At 36.2% G+C, this 24,378-nt stretch overlaps 1 long non-coding RNA gene across 1 annotated transcript; it reads left to right on the plus strand.

Annotated features, from left to right (window-relative positions):
• Window positions 1–1,182: 1,182 nt before the first annotated feature.
• On the plus strand, window positions 1,183–22,018 carry LOC123556670 (uncharacterized). The gene is made up of 3 exons (XR_006687509.2): window positions 1,183–1,369; window positions 9,644–9,700; window positions 21,076–22,018. It is a non-coding gene; the product is annotated as an uncharacterized LOC123556670 (long non-coding RNA).
• The last annotated feature ends 2,360 nt before the right edge of the window (window positions 22,019–24,378 follow it).

Consider the following 24,378-nt stretch of genomic DNA (forward strand, 5'->3'; position numbering starts at 1 on the left):
GTCATGTGGGTGACATGTTGACCGAATTAGGTCTGGATAATTTAGAGCATATAAGAGAGGTCTCAAGTCTAACCTTTTTCTATAAGATACATAATAGTTTAGTCTATAAAATACATAATAGTTTAGTCTATATTGATAAGGATAGTGTACTGATCCCGATTACAAGAATGTCACTCAGAACCATACGCAGTCACCCCTTTCAATACCATAGACCTTCTCCACATACAGGCCTGTCTGAGTCAACTGTCTTCATAAGTACAGTGGACTCCTTTAAGAAGGCCATTATGTCAATGTAAATTAGTATAGCCTTGTACATAGTTTTAACAGGTTGTGTCGGCTACCCTTTTAAAACATGTAATTTGGCTGTCAGAGCGATTTTGGCTTCAACATTACTTCTTTTATAAATTGTATTATATATGGGTAGGTGTTTTATCAACTTTTCTGACTGCTTAAATTGCCACCCGCATGACGTGATGATGAGTATTGATCGAAGTCATTAATGGATGAAAGAAAGAAAATGTTAAAAAGTGTTGTCAGGTCTCATTCATACATGTACACGGGGGAGGAAGTGTTACAGGAGGGAGAGAGTTCTTCTGATAACCTGTCATGTTTTCTTCTGATAACTGTTACGGAGTTCCTGGAAAACGTTACAGAGTTCTTCTGATATCTGTATGACAAAACTAGGAATCGGTAGACGAAATTGTAATTATCAATCTTTAAAAAGAGAGAATGGGGTGTAAAACTAAAGTCTGATGATCAAGATTGCCCAATGTTTTGTGTTATGCGTCAGAAAAAAACTGTTTAGTCTAATAATTAGCGCCACTTCTTTGAAATCAAGACATTTTGAGTAAAATATCGAAATCGTTTTTTTGCTTATTCATACATATTAATCTACTCATGCACGTTTTTCATCCTCACCACACGCAGTAGCCCAATTTTAGTGTAAAGCTACAAACATAAACCACTATCTAACAATTCTATGCCCGATTTTAGGACAATTCAATTCAATATTTATTTATTGTCGGTAAATAATATAGAAAATCTATCAGATAACTCTGATCCTATGAATATTAATAGATAATTTAGTACTTATCAGATCGGCTACTATCATTTCATATTGCATATCATATTGCAATTTTACTGTCACTTTTTCGCATCGTTCTGCGAATTGGTTTCCAGTTCGCATATTAAGTCCGAGAAGTTGCGAAAATGAAGATCTTCAAGGAACGACCGCAGTATGTTTTTGATCAAAGAGAAGGAGCGGCGAAAGGGAATAGACAAGCCTTCCTTTTTACATTTGTACTTTGTGCTACAACAGGCTTGTGGACATACTTTAAAATGTATAAACCAGTGCAAGACCAGAAAAAACGTGAGTCTCCGTCCTTGAAACTGAACTGGTGTAGTGTTCGGATAGAAGTTCTCTTATATTGCAGTCAGATGAGTTGTTGCCAATAAATTAATCAATATTGTTTATTTGAAGTAATTATGATTACATGTAACTGATACTTATTTTTAGTTCACTTGCCATGTAGTGACAAGATGAGTTTTTTTATTTTATCGCCCTTCAAACGTAGTTTTCCGTCCAAAATTTCTTGTGAGCAGGTTAGAGACCTAGTCAAAATAATTTGACGTTCAGTTTGTTTTATATTTGTGACGGGGAATCTAAACTCTGAAGGACCAAAATAATGGAAGTTAAATCACAGTACATAGTCATGTAAAGTTACTGGTTTTACAGTGATTCATTTTGCCGCGCGTCCTGCGTCAAAGACGCATATTTTTCACCGGGGACGCGTTTATTTGAAATGTGTGCAGCCGCGGGACGCAAACAATTTCACTGACATAATATGTACCTTCTTTTACTTCCTCTAATGGTTTAAAAAGTAGAACGGATGTCGTGGATAATTTTCATGCGTCAAAACTACCTTATCACCGTTCGATTTGTAAAGCATATTCTGATTGGACAGTAGTGATTTTCTTAACCAATCGGTGACAGTCATTTATTTTATGTTTTGGAGTATTGTTTCCAAAGTACCCGGATATTTCGGCCAAAATATTTTAACAATCTGACGATGCCGTTGAAAAAAACAGCAGAAGTTAGATCCCAAACAGCAAAAACTTTCCGGTTTTTTTTTTGTCTAACTTTGAGTGAATCGTCGGGTACTGAAGAAGTGAGCATTTCAATAGAAAATGAAGCAGCGGCTGCGAGCACGTCGGAAAATCAAGATAAGAAAAAAAGAAAATTTGTTTCTAAATGGCTCACTCTTTATTCGTGGTTACACTATGACGAAAGTGAAGATTATATGTACTGAACAATCTGTACTGACAACATAAAAATGAACGGTATGAACAAAGCTGCAAAGAACAGAAACTTTCAAATACAACTTTTAACAGTTTTTTTTTCTCCTCATCTGTTAGTTCAGTTCTGGTGCAGATATATAGGATGTAAAACCTATTAAATCAATTAATCAGTCAACCAATATACAATGTACAGGATGTGAAAAATCAAACAGTTCAAATTTGGGACTTGCTGTTTCATGATATATAATTTTTATATTGAGTCCCTTTTTGACTCATTACTCACTGGCTGGGACTCATTGTTTCAAAATATGTGAGTCCCATGGACTCGTATCTTCAGATTTCAAAATGAATCACTGGTTTTATATGGCATGTAAACACACTGTAAACGTTGATCGTGTACAGTACATACAAAGGTTTAAATCACCAGAAAATTCGTAATTTTGGATATTATTTGATAATTTTAACATAGATTAATGAGGAATTGAATCCCCTTTCGATACATGTAAGTTATATTTAATTTATGGCCAATTCGTGAAATAATTGACATTTAAACCTAGAGCATGTAAAGCGTCGGCAGCGATGAAAATTTCATCGGAAGTTGCTTCAACTATTTTGGTCATTCGAATGTTTGACGTGAGTGGGGATATTGCCCATATGAAAAAAATATCTCAATATTTCCTAGGATTGCATCAAATTAGTTGGACTAGATAGAGACCACATTTTATCTATCTGCCGTTGACGTCAAACTCCTTGCGGGAACGTAGACGTTTTGCGCGTCAGAATCAAGAAGAAAAAGAAAATAGTGATAAAAATAATTTAGAGTGGAAAAACTTAAAATAAATTTGGTGATAAAAAAAGATTAAAACTTGCAGGATAACTAGGGCGAGACATGTTCTAGGCTGCAAACTGCAGCACTGAACTGCTCTAGGGTAGGGAGGTGGGTGACACTGGGGGAAAGTTTTTTCCAATGGTACACTGTTTTTGGAAAATAAGAAAACTTGTAGTAGTCAGCGGTTGCAGTAATTAACCTATAACTTAAGGCATAGCAGACACAGCGGGTCATTGGGGTCAGGTAATCTACGATTGGGATAGCAACCAGATCATGATGAATCTTATATAAGAGTGACCTAGAATCTATATGTCTTAAATCAAGTCGACGAAGGTTTAGGGAGTGTAGCATATCTGTTGCACTGGAAGTACGGCAGTAGTCGGTCTTGATCCAATGGGCAGCTCTCCTTTGGACGTTTTCAATTTGGCCAATTTGAGTTTGGGTATGAGGCGACCATACCAGAGGCATATTCGACTGGGGTCGGACTAGAGTCTGGTAACCATTGGTCTTTATGGGTTGGGATTTGACCTTAATGTTTCTTGGTAAAAATCCTAGAGTTTGGTTAGCTTTCTTGGTTGACCTGTTTATGTGCTTGTCCAATGATAAGTCATTTGACATATGCATGCCTAGGTATTTAGCTGAGCAGACCGATCCAAGTTGGACTCAATGTGGGTAATACTGGGTACTAGGGATAGGATGTTTCCTTCTAGTGGCGTGGATCACTTGACACTCGGAGGGGTTGAACTCCATATCCCACTCCATCTCCCACTTTTCTAGAAGTTTGAGGTCATTTTGTAGAGTGACAGATTGGTCTGCAGATGTCAGAGTTAGATATATTGCCACGTCATAGATCTGCAAACAGACGGACTTTGGAACTGACGTTTTGTGGGAGGTCATTTCTGTAAGCTAGGAAGAGCAGGGGACCAGACCCCTGTAGGACACCTGATGATACTGAGATGGCATCAGAGGTAGTGCCATTTAAGACTACTGATTGGATCCATTTATCTAAGAAGCCTTTGACCCATCTTATTGTGTTACCTGTGTGTCAGGCGGTGCTCTTGTTTAAAAATGGGGGCAACATATGCAGATTTCCACTGGGATGGAAGTGATCCTTCCTCCAGGGATTTCTGTCAGGACCACTGGCCTTATGGGGGTTCAGGTTGCTGAGAAGTTTCTCAGTACCATTTGTGCCTATCCTAATATCTGGCATAGTAGGGACTGATTTACCATCTGGAGTTAGTTTCATTTTGCTGAGCGAGGCAAGGTTTAGTGGTGATTTGGGGCTAAAAATAGACTTAAACTGTTTGTTCAGTACTGTTGCCTTAGCTAGATCATCCTGATGACATTTTTTTCATACTTTAAGGGAGGGATAGAGGAAGATTCCTGTCTTCAGTGTTTAACCAACATCTTTGAAACAACCCTTCTAGTGAATTTTTGTTTTAGTTTTTTACACCACATATACCTTGGTTTATCATAACGAATATGTCAAACTGTTCATAATAAGTAGCAGAAACTTTCAAGGTATAGAGGATATTACATGAGTGTCTTCATAATATTGAATTTATTAAACAAGTTGAATAAAATAATAAAATGCAAAGCTCTGCCGAGCAATTTATCAATTTTATTCAGCGAGTTGAATAAATTCGATGTGGAAAGTTACAAATGTACGTAATATTCTTTTTATCACATGTTAGCTTTTCCAGCCAAAACACAAAGAATTCTACTTCCTTTTACTATTATAAACAAGTGAGTTCAACCAACGTCTCTGATACTTTAAACGACGTTGACGTAAAAACTTTATTACACTAGTGTATTATCAAATTTATGTAATGGCTTTATTTCACTCCCGCAACATCAGATATGTGATAAAGGTTACTCTTTATTGCACAGCACATTTTTTCCTATATCACATGTACTTTGACTGTTCATGTTCTATTTTTAGCAGATATCAAGCTTCTTTTTCAGAAGTATTTTGTCATTACTTTTATGATTACTGTGTGTCTAACATATTTCTCCAGGTACTAAGAGTGTTGAAAGTTACAAACAATGTACATTTTAAAGAAATGCAAAAGTTGCAATATATAAGTTAATTCTTATTTCCTGGAGTACTTAGGTAAATATGTTAGACACACAACAAAAATAAATTTAGAGAAAAAATAGGTTTGGAAAAGAACTTTGATATTTTCTATAAAATAGTATGTGGACATTCAAAATACATGTGTTTAAAGACAAAATACATGCTACCGAACAAGACCTTTACAGAAAGTATATTCCACTTCTTTTTGAACAATTCTGTATATATAATTATTATGTTATGAATATTACGGGTCTATCGGGTGTAATTTCCAAAATGCCGAGGGGTGTTCTCAAAAGCTTTACATGATCCTTATAGGGCCAAAATTTGCTATTTTGGCTTTTACAGCCATATAGAGACTTCATTTATGGTTTCATTTGATACAAACTCGCAAAATATCTTTAACAACAATAGATAAGAAGTGGATTCCATGATTAATCTGTTGCTTGTTGTTATTCTCCGACTTCGTAAATAAATATTACTTGACTTGAATTGTCAGATCCAATCATAGGTTTTGGAGTTACGGCCCCAGATTGACCCTTTAAAGAGCCAAAATTTGCTAATTATGATAGAAGTGACATTAATTTTTAGCTGGACTATTCTATTGGACTCGCCCATGCGTCGGCGTCCGCGTCGGCGTCCGCGTCTGCGTCCGCGTCGCGATTTGGTTAAGTTTTTGTATGTAAGCTGGTATCTCAGCAACCACTTGTGGGAATGGATTGAAACTTCACACACTTATTCACTGTGTGATAAACTGACTTACATTGCACAGGTTCCAGAACTCTGTTTTGCTTTTTTACAAAATTATGCCCCTTTTTGGACTTAAAAATTTTTGGTTAAGGTTTTGTATGTAAGCTGGTATCTCAGTAACCACTTGTGGGAATGGATTGAAACTTCACACACTTATTTACTGTGATAAACTGACTTACATTGCACAGGTTCCATAACTCTATTTTGCTTTTTTACAAAATTATGCCCCTTTTTCGACTTAGAATTTTTTGGTTAAGGTTTTGTATTTAAGCTGGTATCTCAGTACTCACTAATGGGAATGGATTGAAACTTCACACACTTGTTCACTGACATGATCTGACATGCACACAGCAGGTCCCATAACTTTATTTTGCTTTTTTACAAAATTATGCCCCTTTTTCAGCATAGAAATTTTTGGTTAAGTTTTTGTATGTAAGCTGGTATCTCAGTATCCACTAATGGGAAAGGATTGAAACTTCACACACTAGTTCACTGTCATGATATGACATGCAGTGCAAAGGGTCAATATCTCAACTTTACATTTTACAAAATTATGCCCCTTTTTGAACTTAGGAGTTTTTGGGTTAAATTCTTATATGTAAGCTGGTATCTCAGTACCCACTAATGGGAATGGATTGAAACTTCATACACTTGTCCACTGTCATGAGCTGATAAGCACTATGCAGGTTCCATAACCCTATTTTACTTTTTTACTAAATTATGCCCCTTTTTCGACTTTCTTATTCATTCAAGCGACAAGGCTGTTAAATAGTCGAGCGTTGCTGTCCTCCGACAGCTCTTGTTACATTTCATTTTAACCACACTTACACACAGCTTAAGTCACAATTGTCTGGAGCATTTCTTCTTCATGCATGGAGGGATTTTGATGTCACTTGGCACAAATTTTCACCACCATGAGGCACCCGTGTTAACTTACCTGTCACGTAGTGACAGGGTGAGCTTTTGTGATCGCTTTTGTCCATCGTCCGTCCGTCCGTCGTCTGTTCACAATTTGTGAACACGATATAGAGACCACATTTTGCAATCAATTTTAATCAAACTTGCACACAACTTTTATTGGCATAATATCTCAGTTCATTTCGAAAACTGGCCAGATCATGGGTTCCAGAGTTATTGGCCCTTAAATGGCCAAAATTTGCTATTATTGGCTTGTGAACACGATAGAGACTACATTTTGCTATCAACTTTAATCAAACTTGCACACAACTTGTATTGGCATAATATTTCAGTTCCTTTTGGAAACTGGCCAGATCCCATCATGGGTTCCAGAGTTATGGCTCCTTAAAGGTCCAGAATTAGCTATTTTGGCATTTGCAGCCATATAGAGACTTCATTTATGGTTTTATTTGATACAAACTTCCAAAATATCTTTAACAACAATATAACTTGGATTCCATGACAAATCAGATCCAATTGTAGGTTCCAGAGTTATTTTATATCTGATTACCTCCCCTGATTGTAATCAAAATGGATTTATATCAGAAAGTAAATTTCATTATTGTTATTAGTTGGACTGAGACAATCAGGGTAGATAACTATGGACTGATTTTATGTCAAATTACCTCCCTTTATTTCAAATTAAAATGAGTATATTTCCGTAACTAATGAAGATACTGATCTGAAATTTCATTTATGTCAACAGATTTATTTGGCAGATCCTTCTTTTGTTCACTTACAATATTTATTTTTTATGCCCCCGAAGGGAGGCATATAGTTTTTGAACCGTCTGTCCGTCTGTCGGTCTGTCAGTCTGTCTGCAATTTTCGTGTCCAGTCCATATCTTTGTCATCGATGGATGGATTTTCAAATAACTTGGCATGAATGTGTACCACAGTAAGACGATGTGTCGCGCGCAAGACCCAGGTCCGTAGCTCAAAGGTCAAGGTCACACTTAGACATTAAAGGATAGTGCATTGATGGGCGTGTCCGGTCCATATCTTTGTCATCGATGGATGGATTTTCAAATAACTTGGCATGAATGTGTACCACAGTAAGATGACGTGTCGCGCGCAAGACCCAGGTCCGTAGCTCAAAGGTCAAGGTCACACTTAGACATTAAAGGATAGTGCATTGATGGGCGTGTCCGGTCCATATCTTTGTCATCGATGGATGGATTTTCAAATAACTTGGCATGAATGTGTACCACAGTAAGATGACGTGTCGCGCGCAAGACCCAGGTCCGTAGCTCAAAGGTCAAGGTCACACTTAGACTTTAAAGGATATTGCATTGATGGGCGTGTCCGGTCCATATCTTTGTCAACCATGGATGGATTTTCAAATAACTTGGCATGAATGTGTGCCACAGTAAGAAGACGTGTCGCGCGCAAGACCCAGCTCCTTAGGTCAAAGGTCCTAAACTCTAACATCGGCCATAACTACTCATTCAAAGTGCCATCTGGGGCATATGTCATCCTATGGAGACAGCTCTTGTTTTGATAACTTCCCTTTTACGTTACTATAAATAACTTATTTTTAGTAACTTTTTTATTATTGGCCATAGGGGAAAACCGAAACCACTTTTCTGTGGTACAACATGGATGGTACCTCCAATTTTTAGGTGCATTTTGACATATCTATACCTTGTAAGAATTTTTTTTCATTTTTGGTTAAATTTCTTCCGTTTGTTGTTCCTGTTCTTTGGACTTAGATATTTTTTATGAGGGCCCTCTTGTCCTCAAGTGCAATGATAACAGGTGAGCGATATAGGGCCATCATGGCCGTCTTGTTCAATTGATTTTCATGAATTTTAGTCAGAATGATTGCCTTGATAAAATCTAGGCTGAGTTCGAAAATGGGTCATCTGGGTTCAAAAACTAGGTCACTAGGTCAAATCAAAGAAAAACCTTGTGTATGTGATAGAGGCTGTATTTTTCAACTGATCTTCATGAAATTTGGTTAGAATGATAACCTTGATAAAATCTAGGCCAAGTTTGAAAATGGGTTATCTGGGGTCAAAAATTAGGTCACTAGGTCAGATCAAAGAAAAACCAAGTGTATGTGACAGAGGCTGTAACTGATCTTCATGAATTTTGGTCAATATGATTGCCTTGATGAAATCTAGGTAAAGTTTGAATATGGTTCATCTGTGGTCAAAAAGTAGGTCACTAGGTTGACTCAAAGAAAAATGCTGTGTATGTGATGGAATTTATTTTGACCTATCTCTACCTGGTAAAGAGTTTTTGTGTGGACTTTATAAAGAGTTAACAACTGTAGGTTTTTATATATGCAAATTTTAATCCAAGTGTTTTGTTATAACATATTTTATACATAGTACAGTATTGTTTATAATCAGTTCATTATGTTACTCTGCAGTAGAGAAAATTAGGTGCCTTCCAGTAGCCTAGCCTAGGGGACTTTGTATTGCATGTCAATACTTCATTCACCTGTTATTTCGGTTTTCTTTCACCTCTATGAGTTTTAACCCATAATTGATTAAAATTAAAGGAAACTTAGAGTCAGCAGTTCTACCTAGGTACATATACATGAAATAATGCCTGTAGAAGCAACTTAGGTTTCCATCACCATCAAGGACTGGAATCCATAGAGGGAAAAATGAAGTAAAAAAAGTGCAGGTATTAGAAAATGAAGCTAGGTTAGTTGTATTGATCAGCATATTGAACTCCTAACTACAAATCAGCAGTCTAACTAATATAGATGCTTTTCTGTTTCAGAAAGAGATAAATTAGCAGAAGAAAACAAAGGGAAAGCACAAAGCTGATAACAGTGAAGTATGTTAAACTTTAAAGTTGACTTTGCCAAATTTGCTTGATTTCCAATAATGCAAGTACACCTTCTAGTGCACAAATCATGTAAAACTACATGTTGCATATATCAGTTAAATTTAGCAGATTATGTTAACCAGATTCTTGTCAGAAAATACTGAGTCTCATGGCTAAGTGGTAAAGTGCACTGACTTAGCATCACTTTCCTGTCATTTTTATCTCTGTGTGAGACTTTTGGTATACAATGGACAACATACAGAAGATGGGATGGTCCCTGTCTAATGTCCATGCCAGACATCATGAGTGTTCAGTCATATTAGCAGTATTTCACTGCACTATGTGGAGAGCTGTTCTACTCTTGTCGGCATCCACATCTGCATCTGCACCTTGGTCATTTGCAAAGTATTTTATGATTATCATCTTCTTCACTACTACCAGTTATTACTTTACTTAAAAAGGTAATCGGTGACAGGGAGAGTGTTTAATGAATTATGCCCCAATTTAACTGTTTTAGAATAATGAAAACCAGTAACTGTTGTATGTTTTAAGTTAGAATTTAGAGTTTTGATGCACATTGACTTGACTCTCTGTTATTATTGTCCCCCGCCTTTATCGGAAGAAAAAAAAGTGGGACATAGAAATGGGCTGCATTCTTCTGTCCGTCACACTTCATGTCTGTTACATAACTCTGCCATCCATAAAGGGATTTTGAAAGAACTCATGTGCGGATCCAGCTTATTTTCTCAGAGGGGGTCCAACCCCACCCTCGGAAAATTTTGAAATTTAGTTCTTCATTTTCTGCATTCTGGGACATTTTAGGAGCATTTAAGGTATTAGGACACTAATAGTAATGTTTACAAAATGGCCTTTGCTTGGTATATTCTGAAAGGTACCCGTGTTTTACACTATTTTGCAAATTTTAAGCAACTTTTACCGTGCCATTTTTTAGCTCATCTGATTTTTTGAAAAAAAATGATGAGTTATTGTCATCACTTGAGCGGTTGTCGGCGTCGGCGTCGGCGTTGCCTGGTTAAGTTTTATGTTTAGGTCAGCTTTTCTCCTAAACTATCAAAGTTATTGCTTTGAAACTTGGAATACTTGTTCACCATCATAAGCTGACCCTGTATAGCAAGAAACATAACTCCATCTTGCTTTTTGCAAGATTTATGGCCCCTTTTGTACTTAGAAAATATCAGATTTCTTGGTTAAGTTTTATGTTTAGGTCAACTTTTCTCCTAAACTATCAAAGCTATTGCTTTGAAACTTGGAATACTTGTTCACCATCATAAGCAGACCCTGTACATCAAGAAACATAACTCCATCTTGCTTTTTGCAAGATTTATTGCCCCTTTTGGACTTAGAAAATCTGTTTTCTTGGTTAAGTTTTATGTTTAGGTCAGCTTTTATCCTAAACTATCAAAGCTATTGCTTTAAAACTTGCAACACTTGTTCACCATCATAAGTTGACCCTGTATAGCAAGAAACATAACTCCGTCCTGCTTTTTGCAAGATTTATGGCCCTTTTGGACTTAGAAAATATCAGATTTCTTGGTTAAGTTTTATGTTTAGGTCAACTTTTTCTCTTAAACTATCAAAGCTATTGCTTTGAAACTTGCAACACTTGTTCACCATCATAAGCTGACCCTGTACAGCAAGCAACATAACTCCATCCTGCTTTTTGCAATAATTATTGCCCCTTTTGGACTTAGAAAAATCATTTTCTTGGTTGAGTATTATGTTTAAGTCAACTTTTCTCATAAACTATCAAAGCTATTGCTTTAAAACTTGCAACAGTTTTTCACCATCATAAGTGGACACTGTACATCAAGAAACATAACTCTATCCTGCTTTTTGCAAGAATGATGGCCCTTTTTAGACTTAGAAAATCATGGGTAGGACAATATTTCTATTACAAAAAAAAAATCAGATGAGCGTCAGCACCCGCAAGGCGGTGCTCTTGTTATAAATTTTGAATAACTTATGGTATCTCCTCAAGCTCAAGTAGAGACAAATTTCAAAGTGTTAGCTACTATCCAAAACGTTTGCAGAGAACTGATTTTACCATTAATTTCAATAGAAGAAACATCAAACTATTGGTAAACAATTATAAAACACAAAATAAAAATGTCAATACCATTTTTTCTATGGTGCCTCAAGTAAACGGATTTAATGAGACAGAATTCATACTTCAACATTGAAAAAATAAGGTCAAATGTTGTGTTTCTGTTTTTAATTTTGCTTACTCCATTTAAAAATAACCTTAGGGAAGACGTAAAACCTACCTAAATTTCTTCCACAATATATAATCTAAGAGTGAAAGCAAAATAGAAAACTTTCACCGCACGTAACTCAATATTTTTTAAGATGTGTAACTCTACCCCTACTGTTTAAGTAGTAAATTCACTTTGAACACCAAGAAATCGCTTATAAGATTCATCTTTTTCAATTTTTGTACAAAAAATCAATAATAAGTCTTGAAAGAAGTAAAAACTTCATAGTAAAAAAGGCAAATAAGGGGAAAAAAATTTTGTCCCAGTAGGGCTTGAACCTACGCCCCCCTAAGAATTGCAGTAAAAGTAGGTTTATGGTAGGAATTGAATACTCTTCAAAAAGGAGGTTCTCTATTAGTGATCTAATACCTTAAGAACACCTTTCCACTGCAATTTTATATACAATATACTCCTTATTTTCACAGTTTTATGTGCTAACCTGTTAAATTTGGGGAAAATGATAAAATCAAGTTTTCTTCAAGGTAGAATTCTTAGTTTCTTTTAGATGATTAATATAAATATGAATTATGTCGGGGTCGTATGACGCAGTAGCCGCATATACTTTGAATTTGGTCCTAATATATTATTGCCTTTTTCGACAAAAAAAACCCATTTTCTTTCCTCCTTCTCTTCTTTCCTTTTTTAAGGATTTTCCAGAGGGGGTCCCCACCCTCTGGATCTGCACATGTAACTTGACTTAAATGTTCCCAGAATGAGAGGACATGTCATGCGCAAGACTCAAACCCATAGCTCCAAGGTCAAGGTCACACTTAGAAGTCAAAAAATAACAGGGTCTGTTTCGTGTCCTGTTCATAACTCTGCCATTCCTCAAGGGATTTTAAAATTACATGGCACAAATGTTCCCCATAATAAGACGACTTGTCATTTACAAGACCCAGACCCCTAGCTCCAAGGTCAAGGTCACACTTAGAAGTCAAAGGTTAATATGGTCTGTTTGTTTTCCAGTCCAAAACTCTGCCATTCATTAAGGGATATTTAGCTTGACCATACGAAGTATATGGAGAGCTATCCTACTCAACCCGGCATTTGGGTCGGCGTCCTTCTGCATCCCCACCTTGGTTAAAGTTTTTTATACACTTTCACTTTTTTAGCTCACCTGAGCCAAAGGCTCAATGTGCATCATGTGTCCATCAACACTTTCTAAAAAAATCTTCTTCTTGAAAACCACTGGGCAGAATTACACCAAACTTCACAGGAATGATCCTTGGGTAGACCCCTTTCAAAATTATTCAAATAATTGAATTCCATGCAGAACTCAGGAAAATTTTTAAAAATCTTCTTGTCCAAAACCACAGGGCCTAGGGCTTTGATATTTAGTGTGTAGCATCATTTAGTGGTCCTCTACCAAAATTGTTCAAATTATCCCCCTAGGGTCAAATATGACCCCACCCAGGGGTCAAATGGTTTATATAGACTTATATAGGGAAAACTTTGAAAATCTTCTTGTACAAAATCACATGGCCTAGGGCTTTGATATTTGGTATGTAGCATCATCTAGTGGTCCTCTACCAACATTGTTCAAATTATCCCCCTAGGGTCAAATATGGCCCCGCCCCAGGGTCACATGGTTTATATAGACTTATATAGGGAAAACTTTAAAAATCTTCTTGTACAAAACCACACGGCCTAGGGCTTTGATATTTGGTATGTAGCATCATCTAGTGGTCCTCTACCAAAGTTATTCAAATTATCTCTCTAGGGTCAAATATGGCCCCGCCCCGGGGGTCCCAAGTTTAACATAGACTTATATATGAAAAAAAGTTTAAAAATCTTCTTGTCTGAAACCACAACACTTAGACCTTTGATATTTGGTTTGTAGAATTGTCTTATGGTCCTCAACCAAAATTGTTCAAATTGTACCCCTGGGATGAAAAGAGGCCCTGCCCTGGGGGTCCTAAGTTTTATATAGACTTATATAGGATAAAATTTTAAAAATCTTCTTGTCTGAAACCATATGACCTATGCTTTTGATATTTGGCATGATGCATTGTCTAGTAGTCCTCTACCAAAATTATTCAAATTATGCCCCTGGGGTTAAAAGAGGCCCTGCTCTGGGGTCACTTAGTTACTATGTGAGTTATATAGGAAAAAATACTTAAAAAATCATTTGATCCTATTTCCAAGACTGTTTAATTATAATTACCTGATGACCCCAAGTAATATGATGTCACTTGACTGTGACCTTAACCTACTGACCTACTTTCTTGTTTTTTAAGATACAGCCTTGAAATTTATATGACATACACAGTTTTACACACCAATCGTAAAACTGAATTTCATTGACCATGAATGTGACCTACTGAATTTCTTAATATTTTATCATCAGTTTGATATTTGAAACATGTAGCTCATATTACTCAGGTGAGCGAGCCAGGGTCACCATGACCCTCTTGTTTCTCCTTATCTTTGTAATTATTTGATGGATTTGTTTCAAACTTAATATAGATATTCCTAATCACAAGGGCCATAACTCTCACACCAATATTTCATGAATTATCCTCCCTTTTTAGTTCAACTTTTCGAAGAAAAAGTAGAGCTATTGCACTCGCCCCGGTGTCGGCATCGGCATCGGCATCGCTGTTGGTTAAAGTTTTTGATAAAGTCAAATATCTCTTTTGCTATCAAAGTTATTGACTTGAAACTTAAAATAGTTATTTACTGTCAAAGTCTACCCCAGGAGAAACAATCCTTATAACTCTGATTTGAATTTTTACAGAATTATGCCCCTTTTTAGCTCGACTTTTTGAAGAAAATGTAGAGCTATTGCACTCGCCCCGGCGTAGGAGTCGCCGTTGGTTAAAGTTTTTGATAAAGTCAAATATCTCTGTTACTATCAAAGCTATTGACTTGAAACTTAAAATAATTATTTACTATCAAAGTCTACACCAGGAGAAACAATCCCAATAACTCTGATTTGAATTTTGACAGAATTATGCCCCTTTTTAACTTAGAATGTTTGGTTAAAGTTTTTGATAAAGTCAGATATCTCTGTTACTATCAAAGCTATTGACTTGAAACTTAAAATACTTATTTACTATCAAAGTCTTCACCAGGAGAAACAATCCCCGTAACACTGAATTGAATTTTGACAGAATTATGCCCCTTTTCAACTAAGAAATTTTGTTTAAATTTTTGATATAGTCAAATATCTCTGTTACTATTAAAGCTTTTGACTTGAAACTCAAAGTAGTTATTAGTCCTCTACTGGTTGAAAACCAGTTTCGGGGACTATAGGAATGCGCTTTTCCTTCCGTCATTCCGTCCATCCGCAATTTCGTGTCCGGTCCATAACTCTGTCATCCATGAAGGGATTTTAATATTACTTGGCACAAATGTTCCCCATGATGAGACGACGTGTCATGCACAAAACCGATACCCCTAGCTTAAAGGTCAAGGTCACAATTTGAGGTCAAATGTCAACAGGGCTTTTTTCCTGTCCGGTCTATAACTCTGCCATCCATGAAGGGATTTTAATATTACTTGGCACAAATGTACCTCATAATAAGACGATGTGTCATGCACAACTTTCAGACCCCTACCTCAAAGATCAAGGTCACACTTGGCAGTCAAATGTTAACATGGCATGAACAGGGTCTGTTTCCTGTCCGGTCCATAACTCTGTCATCCATGAAGGGATTTTAATATTACTTGGCACAAATGTTCCCCATGATGAGACGATGTGTCATGCGCAAAACCCGGACCCCTAGCTGAAAGGTCAAGGTCACAATTTGAGGTCAAAGGTAAACAGAGCTTTTTTCCTGTCCGGTCCATAACTCTGTCATCCATGAAGGGATTTTAGTATTACTTGGCACAAATGTACCTCATAATAAGACAATATGTCTTGCACAACTTTCAGACCCCTACCTCAAAGGTCAAGGTCACACTTAGCAGTCAAATGTTAACATGGCATGAACAGGGTCTGTTTCGTGTCCGGTCCATAACTCGAAGGTATTTTAATATTACTTGGCACAAATGTTCCCCATGATGTGATGATGTGTCTTGCGCAAAACCGTGATCCCTAGCTCAAAGGTCAAGGTCACAATTGGAGGTCAAAGGTCAATAGGGTTTTTTTTCCTGTCCGGTCCAGAACTCTGACATCCATCAAGGGATTTTAATATTACTTGGCATAAATGTTCCCCATGATGAGACGACGTATCATGCGCAACACCCAGAACCCTAGCTTAAAGGTCAAGGTCACACATTGAGATCAAAGGATCAAAGCGACATTTTTCCTGTTCGGTGTATAACTTTGTCATGCAAAACAGGATTTGAATATTACTTGGCACAAATGTTCACCACTATGAGAGGGAGTGTCATGCACAAGAACCTGGTCCCTAGGTTGAAGGTCAAGGTCACACTCAGATGCCAAAGGTCAGGTACAAGAATGACTTTGTCTGGAAAACTTCTTCTTCATGCATGGAGGGATTTTGGTGTTACTTGACATAAATGTTCACTATCATGAGACAGATTGTTGTGTGCAAGAACCAGGTCCCTAGGTCTAAGGTCAAGGTCACGCTTAGAGGTCAAATGCCAAATTCAAGAATGACTTTGTTCTGAGCATTTCTTATTTATGCATGGAGGGATTTTGATGTAACTTGGCACAAATGTTCATCACCATGAGGCACTCTTGTTTTGTAGAGTTATTTCCCTTTGTTTTACTATTAATAGCTTATATTGTAACTAACTTATTACAGGCCGTAGGGAAAAATTGAGACCAGTTTTCTGTGGTACAACATGCATGTTACATCCAATTTTTAGGTGTATTTTGACCTATCTCTACCTGGTAAAGAGTTTTATATGGACTTACATGGATTTTTTTTTTTACTTTAAATAACATTACCTTTTATATAAATATATTACAGACTTTATTTAACTATAGGGTTTTATATATACAAATTTTAATCCAAGTCTTTGTTTATAGCATACTGTATATATAGTACAATATTGTTTATACATCATTGACAGATATCAGTTCATTATGCAATACTGCAGTAGAGAAAATTAGGTGCCTTCCTGAGTAGGGGACTTTGTATTGCATGGCAATACTTCATTCACTTGTTTACTATCTAAATCTACACCAGGAGACACAATTCCTATAACTCTGGTTTGAATTTTGACAGAATTATGCTCCTTTTTAACTTAGAAGTTTTAGTTAAAGTTTTTGATAAAGTCAAATATCTCTGTTACTATCAAAGCTTTTGACTTGAAACTTAAAATACTTATTGACCATCATAGTCTACACCAGGAGAAACAATCCCCATAACTCTGATTGAATTTTGACAGAATTATGCCCCTTTTAACTTAGATTTTTTTGTTAAAGTTTTTGATAAAGTCAAGTATCTCTGTTACTGTTAAAGCTTTTGACTTGAAACTCAAAATAGTTATTTACTATCAAAGTCTACACCAGGAGACACAATTCTCATAACTATAATTTGAATTTCAACAGAGTTATGTCCCTTTTTAACTTGGATTTTTTTTTTACTGGCAAAGCTCAAATTCAGAGTCAAGCACTGAGAAAAGTCGTGTGTGCTGTCTTACGGACAGCTCTTGATAACTTTTTTGGTTAAAGTTTTTGATAAAGTCACATATCAGTTACTATCAAAGCTTTTGACTTGAAACTTAAAATACTTATTGACCATCAAAGTCTACACCAGGAGAAACAATCCCCATAACTCTGATTTGAATTTTGACAGAATTATGCCCCTTTTTAACTTAGAATTTTTTGTTAAAAGTCAAATATCTCTGTTACTGTTAAAGCTTTTGACTTGAAACTCAAAATTGTTATTAACTATCAAAGTCTACACCAGGAGACACAATTCCCATAACTCTGATTTTAATTTTGACAGAGTTATGTCCCTTTTTAACTTAGAATTTTTTTTACTGGCAAAGCTCTAATTCAGAGTTAAGCACTGAGAAAACTTGAGCGCGCTGTCTTACCGACAGCTCTTGTTACTTAGAATTTCAGGTTAAAGGGTTGATGCACTTCCACTCTGTCTTAATTATTACTAAATTGATTTGATTCAAACTGAATGTAGTTGTTCCACATCATCTCCCACATCATATGACACAAGGTCCATAACTCTGGTACAAATATTTAATGAATTATATCTCTTTTTTACTTAGAATTTCAGGTTAAAGTTTTGGTGCACTTTCACTCTATCTCAGGTATTACTAAATGGATTTGATTCAAACTTAAATTAAACCCGCCCGCTTAGCTCAGCAGGTAGAGCGTTGGTCTACAGATTGCGGGGTCGTGAGTTCGATCCTCGGGCGGGGCGTATGTTCTCCGTGACTATTTGATAAACGACATTGTGTCTGAAATCATTAGTCCTCCACCTCTGATTCATGTGGGGAAGTTGGCAGTTACTTGCGGAGAACAGGTTTGTACTGGTACAGAATCCAGGAACACTGGTTAGGTTAACTGCCCGCCATTACATGACTGAAATACTCTTGAAAAATGGCGTTAAACCCAAAACAAACAAACAAACTTAAAATAATTGTTCCACCTTATCACCCACATTATATGACAGAAGGTGCATCACTCTGGCACCAATTTTTCATGAATTATGCCCCCTTTTACTTAGAATTTAAGGTTAATTTTGATTCATTTTCTCTATATCTTAGTAATTACTGAATGGATTTGATTCAAACTTGAAGTAGTTGTTCCACATCACCACCTACATCATGTGATACAAGATGTATAACTCTTGCACCAATATTTTATGAATTATGCCCTCTTTTTGCTTAAAATTACTTATTTAGTGTTTTGATACACTTTATCTCTCTTATAACTGAACATTTTTGACACAGACTCAAGTTATTTTACAATATCGTCATCCACCATTGGTGTAATTAAACACTCCAGTGACAACTCCAGTTTCCTCAGATATGTGCCCAGTTTCACTATCCAGCCTTGAAATAGTCGAGCGTGCTGTCTCCTGTGACAGCTCTTGTAAAATTACTTGGCACAAAGGTCCTCCATAATGAGTTGATATATTATGCAAGACCCAGACCCGTAGCTCCAAGGTCAAGGTCACCTTTGGAGATTTTTGGAATTTTTTTTGTCTGGTCTACGTAAACTTGTATGCATTGGATTATATTCAAATAACTTGACTTATATATTCACCATTTCAAGACATTGTGTCATGTACAAAGGTCAAGGTCATAGGCACCCAAGTTAACTTTCTTTTTTTTTAGCTCAACTAATTTTTTGAAAAAAAATGATGAGTTATTGTCATCACTTGATCGGCGTCGGTGTCGGCGTTGCCTGGTTAAGTTTTATGTTTAGGTCAGCTTTTCTCCTAAACTATCAAAGCTATTGCTTTGAAACTTGGAACACTTGTTCACCATCATAAGCTGACCCTGTACAGCAAGAAACATAACTCCATCCTGCTTTTTGCAAGATTTATCGCCCCCTTTGCACTTAGAAAATATCAGATTTCTTGGTTAAGTTTTATGTTTAGGTCAACTTTTCTCCTAAACTATCAAAGCTATTGCTTTGAAACTTGCAACACTTGTTCACCATCATAAGCTGACTCTGTACATCAAGAAACATAACTCCATCCTGCTTTTTGCAAGAATTATTGCCCCTTTTGGACTTAGAAAATCAGTTTTCTTGGTTAAGTTTTATGTTTAGGTCAGTTTTTCTCATAAACTATCAAAGCTATTGCTTTTAAACTTGCAACACTTGTTCACCATCATAAGCTGACCCTGTACAGCAAGAAACATAACTCCATCCTGCTTTTTTCAAGAATTATTGCCCCTTTTGGACTTAGAAAATCAGTTTTCTTGGTTGAGTAATATGTTTAAGTCAGCTTTTCTCATAAACTATCAAAGCTATTGCTTTAAAGCTTGCAACACTTGTTCACCATCATAAGCTGACCATGTACAGCAAGGTACATAACTCTGTCCTGCTTTTTGCAAGACTTATGGCCCCTTTTGGACTTAGAAAACATCAGATTTATTGGTTAAGTTTTATGTTTAGGTCAGCTTTTCTCCTAAACTATTCAAGCTATTGCTTTGAAACTTGCAACAGTTGTTCACCATCATAAGCTGACTATGTACATCAAGAAACATAACTCCATCCTGCTTTTTGCAAGAATTATGGCCCTTGGACTTAGAAAATCATGGGTAGGACAATTTTTCTATTATACAAAAAAAAATCAGAAGAGCGTCAGCATCCGCAGGGCGGTGCTCTTGTTTGTACATGAAATTACCTCCCTTTTATATGATAAAGTACAATACATGTGTTCTTATCTCAGTTTTCCCATTAAATTAAAAATGAAATTATGTTTTAAGTAAGGTGATTGGTATTGATAGATATAAAAAGCTATTAGACTGCAAACCTGGAAACAAGTAGTGCAGCTCTGCATTGACCAACAGTAGAATTAATTTTTTATACCTCTGAAGGTGGGCATATTAAAATCCCACTGTCCCAGCGTCCGTGCAAATTCTTGTCTGGGTTGTAACTCTGCTATCCATAAAGGAATTTGAAAATAACTTGATATAAATGTTCACCATAATGAGATCACTTGTCATGCACAAGACCCAGACCCCTAGCTCCAAGATCAAGGTCACACTTAGAGGTTAAATGTTAACAGGGTCTTTTTTGTGTCTGATCCATAACTCTGCCGTCCGTGAAGGAATTTTGAAATAACTTCGGCATAATTATTTACCATAATGAGATGATGTGTCATGAGCAAGACCCAGACCCCTTGTTCCAAGGTCAAGGTTGTCCAGCGTCCGTCATCCATGTTGAGGGTATCAGTCACTTCATTGATAGCCCCAGTTTCCCGAGATATGCTCTTTTTACTTATCATGCATCTAATAGTTGAGTGTGTTATCTTTCTTGACAACTCTTGTCTAAGTTTTAGAATTGTCACATAATTCTAATCAAGTGTGATTTAGTATATAGAAAACATGATAGAGCATTTTGAGGAAAGGACATTACTAGTTGTTGTCTAGGGGTGGCTGAGACTCAGTGATGTTCAAAACTACAACCTAAGAAATTAGAATTTGCATCCAACTGCCTAACCACAACACAACCGTTATATGACATATTATACTTTAGTATTTACCCTCTATTTTCAGGCCAGTCTCAGGATGTTTTCAGAGGACATTCTACATGAGGCATAATACAAATGTGATAAAAACTGTGTACATATATCAGGTTGAATCATGAACCATTGTTTTGGGAGTTTCACATACTGTGATCATGCTGTTAGATGATTGTTTAATTGTGACTACACAGAAATACACAAGACTTTGAACTGTAAATGGTTATTAAATATCTTTTATTATACACCTGAGAAGACTAAGTGGTTAGTGGACTGTGGTGTTGACAGGAATATTTTGAAAAGGAATGATAGTGATGTCTTTTTCAAACAATTTTATTAAGATTTCTTTTCTTGTCTTATTTTGTTCAGTTGATTATATATGTTACATTCAGTGGTCAGGTAATTTGCTCAGGATAATGGTATTTGTGTGTATATTTCAAACATTCTCCAGTTTAAAGAGATCCCTTCACACATTTTAGGTGAAAAACATAATCATTTTCTTTAAAAATTGATAAAATGTGGCTTCTGTGGAAGTGATCAGTGGTACAAACTTACTGGCATTTGGTGTTTGCAAAATATCCTAATAAACAACCAAAAAAATATTTTGCAGGAAAGGAGTAAACTGTTGCAATACTTGTTGAAGTAATGGAGAAAATCAACATTTTCCTGCATTTCTACCAATAACTATCACTTAATTTTCAGTCACTGTTGCATTTTTCAGTATCATATATACATACTATGCCAGAGTTGATGGAAGTGAAACATGTTGAAAAATTGTACCCAAACTGTGGGTTAGTAGCTTTAAATACTTATTTAATCTTTTAGAAACCTGAGATATTTGGTTTCTGTTTGTGTATATCAATTTTAAATATGTTTTTAAAGTTATCATAGAAAGTGTAGCTAGACTTCATAATGATATTTATCATGAAGCTTGTATTGATTTAGATTAAAACCATGAAATAAAAAAAATGAACCTGGCTAAGATTAGTTTTATAGACCATAAGGTACTTTAAGATAGTGCTAATGCGCGGAGGGGCACCTGGGGTCTTCCTCCACCATTAATGCTGGAAAGTCGCCATATGACCTACAATTGTGTCGGCGTGATGTTAAACCCAACAAAAAAAATAAAATTAAAATAGTGCCATCGGCTTAGGTTTGCCTTCACGGCATGTTTTGATTAATATGAAAGAAATATTCTGTTTGCATTGTGATTAACTCACCTGGACTTTGTTTCTGGGGAACTATTAGTACAGGCAGGTGGTCCGGCATCCTACACCAACATTTAAACTTAAACATCTGCTCCTCTGACTGCTGGTCAGAATTACACCAAACCTGGTCTGTAACATACTAGCACAGACCTCTGTCAGATTTATTCAGATGGTTCACCTGGGCCCCTTATGCGGGCAGCCAAAGCTAAATATAGAAACACCTCTAAACGACTTCTTCTCATGAACAGCTTGATGCATCTTCAGCAGATTTAGTCTGTTGCATCATTATAAGGTCCTCTCTAAAATTTGTTCTAGTAGGGGCACTTGGCGCCTTTCAGAAGCCGCTAGAGCTAAAAATAAAGAATACTTTTAAACAACTTCTCATGAACAGCTATATAAATCAGCATTACTTATGTCCTCTCTCAAGTTTGTTCAAATGGGGACAGTCGCCCATATAAGGGGTCCACCAGGGCTTAAATAAAAATAGCCTTAATCAGCTTCTCATGAACCACTTTGTGGATCTTGATCAAACTTGGTCTGTAGCACTATTGTCCTCTCATTAATTTGTTCAGATAGGTCAGTTGGCCTCGTTTAGGGGCAATTAGAGCTAAAAATTGAATTACCTTTAAACAACTTCTCATCATGAACCAGTCAGTGGAACTTCATCAAACTTGGTCTATGGCATTATTAAAAGGTCCTTTCCATAATTTGTTCAAACGGAGGCACGTAGCCATAATCTTAGGGGCTGCTGGAGCAAAAAATTGAAATGCTTTTAAATGAGTTCTATTCACAAACCACCTGAGAGATCTTTAACAAACTTGATTTGTGGCATCATTAAAAGGTCCTTTACCAACTTTGTTCAGTTGAGGGCACTTGGCCCCTTTTAAGGGCTACGGCTGCTAGAGCTAGAAATATAAAAAAGATTCTTAAAACAACTTCTTCTCATGAACCCCTTGGTGTATCTTCATCAAATTTGGTCTGTAGCAACAGTATAAGGTCCTCCCAACTTTGTTCAAATGGTTCTGCTTGTTCTCTTTGAAGTTTTTTTTCTAATGGCAATGTGTTTTTGGGCTGCCACAGCAAAATATAGAAAAAAAAACTTCAGATAAAAGTCCTCTCTTAATGTGTTCTAATGGTATTGCTTGACCCATTTTAGGGGTTGCTAGAGCTGAAAATAGGAATTAACCTTTAAATGACTTCTTCTTTTGAACTGCTTGATGGATCTTCATCAGACTTAGTCTGTATTACCATTATTAGGTGCTCTCTCAATTTCTTTTTAAATTAGGGTACTCAACTCGTATTAGGGACTGCAAGCGCTAAAATAGAAAAATCTTAAAACCACTTCTCATGGCTCTTTTTGGCCTAAAGGGGGTCAAACGGAATCATTTGATCGAACTTGAGAAAGGACTTTGTCATGGATCTTATTCTCATAAACCCAGTGATTGATCTGCATCCAACTTGGTCAATATCATCAATATAAGGTTCTCTCTCAAATTGTTCAAAGAGTGACAGTCTGCGCCTGTAAGGAGCTGCTAGAAATACATGTGCCTTTATTTTCCTTTATATTTTTTATAGCACAGTTGTCGGAGCAGAACTCCAAAATTATGAAAACTTAAATGAAAGAAAGTGCATTACACAAGAATGCTTACTTTTTAAATTATCTCCCTTGATTTAATTTACTTTTGTTGGCATAACTGTGCTGAATGGAACTTATTCAAACTGCATACAAGGAGGAAAAAGGAATTGCAGTGTACAAGAACTATAACCCTGCTTTGCTTACTTTATGAATTACATTTTTATTTCCTTTTACTGTAAATTTACTTGAAACTTTTGAAAGGAATTTTTTTTTTTTTTTTTTTTTTTTTTTTTTACATACATATTCTTTATTCGACATAAAATTGCAAACATACAATTTATAGTCAATACAAACAGCACAATTTTGTAAAGCATAACACAACAATGTACACTTCTATATCATAACTCCCGACAACAAACGGGTATGAAAAAGAACCTGATCATAATTTACTCTTATCTACACAACTAAGAGCAGGGTAAGGGCAAGTAACTTTTGATTGTAATTATATGACAACTTGCAGAGGTTATTTCCCTTGCATTGCTTAACTAATTTG

Source organism: Mercenaria mercenaria, chromosome 5 (genome assembly GCF_021730395.1).
Source record: "Mercenaria mercenaria strain notata chromosome 5, MADL_Memer_1, whole genome shotgun sequence".
Lineage (NCBI taxonomy): Eukaryota > Metazoa > Mollusca > Bivalvia > Venerida > Veneridae > Mercenaria > Mercenaria mercenaria.